Genomic DNA, 4,338 nt, shown 5'->3' on the forward strand with positions numbered 1-4,338 from the left:
TGGCCAAGTGTTAAACAATAAAAATAAAAGAGGAGTGTTGCTCTTTAATGTAGGAGTGCAGTGAGGTTATGAATTAAAAAATAGCAGACTTGGCCACAATATGTAGATTTCACTACTTTTATAGGCCGACTTTTTTGGTAGGGAGTTTGGAACTTGGCATTTTTTCACGGTTATGTTTTTGTTGGGGATATCATTTATTTTTGCGGGCTTCAGCATCGTGGACGACGTGTTATTATTATTTATTTATTTTTTTAATTTAAAATTTTTTTTTTTTATATGTCGTAGATTTTCTCTTGTATATTTTGTATTTGAATAAAATAAATGTACGAAAACATTATTATGTTTTATAAATATAATATATTATATATAAGTCAACTACAAACAATTCCTTCTTACCATATTTTAACGCTGTTTGAAAGTAAACGTTTATGCATGCTAAGCGCGCCACTTCATACGTTTAGAATACACTCACTGAAGTGGTATTAATTTTGAAAAAAATTCAATTTTTAGATTTTTCCCTTTATTTAAACTGTAAGACCTACCTTTGTGCCAAATTTCACGTTTCTACCTATACGGGAAGTGTCTTATAATTTTGATGATCAGTGAGTGAGTCAGTAACAATTTTGCAAATTTTGAAATCCTCCCATTTTGAAATGACACACTATTAAGGGCTCATTTTCTTAAAGTATCCTAAACTACTCGAGATTGATCTGAGTTTTAAATTTCAAAAGTTTATCTTAAGAGGAAACAGATATATATATGTTTTTTGTAATTTTGTTTTTAACAGTAGGTACTTATACAATTGTTTAAAAATACAGCTTGGGGAGCCAAGCCCCCCCTCTGGAGCGGCCCCTGCTATCTAAATTATGAGTTTGAAAATCACAATATAGTACTTATAGAAGCTTAGTTTGATCACAACCACTATGGTAATCAACAGTGGGATTTTCTACGAATTTAAATTAGTTTTTAGAGTATACTATAGTGAGTGGTTGTGATTCGCGTAAACAAAAATTATTCATTGAAGGTAGAGAATTATATTTACATATTCAATCATATTATTTTTATTATAAATCTGCATACCACCACTTTCTATGAACAAGATTCGTAATTAAAATAATTTTTCTATCGTTTTTATGGCGACTATGCCCAACTCCCCTTGATTTCCACCAATAGTTAGACTAAAGAAATAATTTGGTCTAAGAAAATTGTTTCGGCAGCCTAGCCTTAAATTATACAATACAATAGATACGTAAGTACCTATATATTAATTGTTTATTATATTTATAGTATAAACAAATTTTATTGTTTAAATTTATATTTTTATATATAAGTTATAAATTATTATATCAAACTGGAACATGGGTCACCCAGGTGTGTTAAAAATTCATTCTTATTTGTTTTTTTAATAATGATTTTTTTATTTATTTTAATTTATTATTTTATAATAATTCATTTTTTATAATATTACCTAAATTCTGAAATAGTTACACTTAATTACAAATATCTATCACTAAAAAGTGGTTATTAATATTATGTTCATTTTTTTATATAGTACTTTATTGATAAAAAAAAAAAAGTCAAATAAGGGTTAAAACCCGGTATTAACCGAAATCGAAACCGAAATTCGATATTTTCGAAAACCGAAACCAGAACCGAAACCGAAATTTTCGGTTTTTGAGAACCCAAACCTAAACCCAAACCGATAAAATCATAAAAGTTCCAGTCCCTGATATAATGGTAGCAATATTATATTAGGTATATTATAATATCTGTATATTTGAAGAGCCATAATTCATAAAATAAGATATGATGACTTATTAGTTATTATTAATAAAACAAATAAAATGCAATGCATATATTTTAATAGTTTTTACATTAAAGTATTTATTCGCGTAAAGCATACTTGGGTATAGTTACTATAATCGTTGTAATTTCTGTACATCTACTATAATTTACATACAAATATACGTGCTGTGGCCACTAGCACTAATAGTTCACCATGGTCGCCGTAGGTACTTATACCTATACTACTTATAAACCATCAACAACGTTGTGACCGCTAACCTGAGTAGATAACTGTGGTTCCAATTCTATAAATAATCGCATCTTTATAATATTATAAATGTGTTAAGAACAGTCTTTAGGGATTCATATTTAATTGTACTTAGCCGGGTAAGGCTAAATGTCTTCAATGTACAGAAATGAACCCACTCATCTCATCACCCGAATCACTTCGGGTTTCTTGTTTCTCATTTCCAGTTCTATCTATCTTAGTCGGAATTTCCAACAGTAAACCTAACCTATCAATTTTAGTTTTTGAACTGTCGCTTCAAAAGTAAGTACCTATCTATACACTTATTATACATTAAAATTATACCTACTTGATGCATTAGTTAACATTAAAGTAGGTAATTGGTTACTTATAAATTCTAATCGTCGTCTCAGAATGAAAAGGTTCTAACGTAATTTTTATAATTATTCAGGAGAACATTTTTAAGTTAGCCCGTACCTATCATTCACGTATGATTCACCTTTTTATTTTCTGTATCTCATTGAATAATCAACGGATCGATACGATTTCAGGATTGAATTATACAACAAAAAATATTTAATAATAATATGCAAAAAAACCATTTTTCAAAAAAATTGATTTAGAACCTTTTCATTATGAGACGACGAAATTATAAATAACTATTACGGAAAATAACTTATAATAATTAGGTACCATAAATAATTGGTTACTTATATATTATAATTATAAATGAATATTAGTTATTACGGAAGAAAACTTATAAATTACCCCAAAAATATTAATACCAGGGGTTTTCATAGTCTTTGTACACATCAACTTGTGGTAAATGAGGATAGTAAAATATATTTTTAAAAATAGGTGGGTATTAATCAATACTTTGTATTATTGAATAATTTATATTTATTTACTAATATTAATTAGAGCTTTAGGTTCATTAATAAAACAAAATATAGGCACTATAATATGATGTATAATTAACGATGTTTTAAAAATAGTATCACTAAAAAAAAATTTAAAATAAGTTCTTATGGGAAAATAGTAGGTTTTTATAACTATTACAATTTTTATTATTATTATTTTGTAATAATTTTGTTTTACAACTTATTTTTATTTTTATATTTTCATACGATTGAGTATATTATTAGTTTATAAGTACTAAAAAAATAATGGTGATTTTAACAAATTTCAGTATTAATTATATTATTTAAACACATTTTAAATATTTTTTGACAAAGCTAAAATACAATTATTTGACTTTGGTGCATTCAAAAATTAAAAACTAAAATTTAAACATATACTGGGTATTAAGCATGCTTACCCCCATTTAATAATACCTTTTAATAACACATTTATTCAAATTTTGATTTTTAGAATTTTCAAGAATACCTACCCACCTAAAAACCATATCTTAAAATTTCTGATATATTTGTAATTCTTAAAGATTGTCCTGTCGTGGGCTCAGAACCAAAAGGTGCTAAATCGATTTTTTCGAAAATCCACTTTTTGATATAAATGGGTTTATTGGTCAATGGTCTATAATCCAAACTCACATCCAACTTTTTAAGTACATTATTTAAGGAGTTATCCAGAACTAAAAGGTGCTAAATCTATCAAATTTACACTTTTGTTATTTGATAGCGATCTAGATAGCACCTTTTGGTTCTTGAGAATAGTGTTAAAACCAAAAGGTTCTATCTGTAAGAAAAAAAAATTAGTGATAACCAAAAAGTACTATCTCATATTCACTGTATCAACCATACAATAATAATTTGATGGTACAATATTATTAATTATTGTACATTTTTATCAACAAAACAAAGATTTCTATAAATAATTTTAATAAATATACTGTACATTTACCTTAGTCCTTAGTCAATATTATTTTTATTTTGGTTTTATTTTAACGGGATGCCTCAACATTAATGATTCTGATCCGAGATCTTGTCAATTATTATCGTTATAATAGAAAAAAAATATAGGTTGGTAACATCATAGTGAAAACATACATTTAATTCAAAACCAAAAAGTTCTAACTAAGTGAAAAAAAAAATATTAACAACCAAAAGGTTTTATCCGAAGAACTTTTTGGTTCTTAACGGAAATTTTTTACATTTTTGTTTTTCTTACGTTACATTTTGATTTTAAGAAAACTAAATTGCTAGTGTTAACTCGGAACAACTTTGTGAATTTTTAGATGTGCTAATCATTAAAAATCATTCATTACGAAAAAAGATAATGCAGTTTTAAGTTGAAAATAGTTTAAAATGGCTCTCCTGAACAATTTGATATTTTGAGATAGCACCTTT

Source organism: Acyrthosiphon pisum, chromosome X (genome assembly GCF_005508785.2).
Source record: "Acyrthosiphon pisum isolate AL4f chromosome X, pea_aphid_22Mar2018_4r6ur, whole genome shotgun sequence".
NCBI classification, from domain to species: Eukaryota; Metazoa; Arthropoda; class Insecta; order Hemiptera; family Aphididae; genus Acyrthosiphon; species Acyrthosiphon pisum.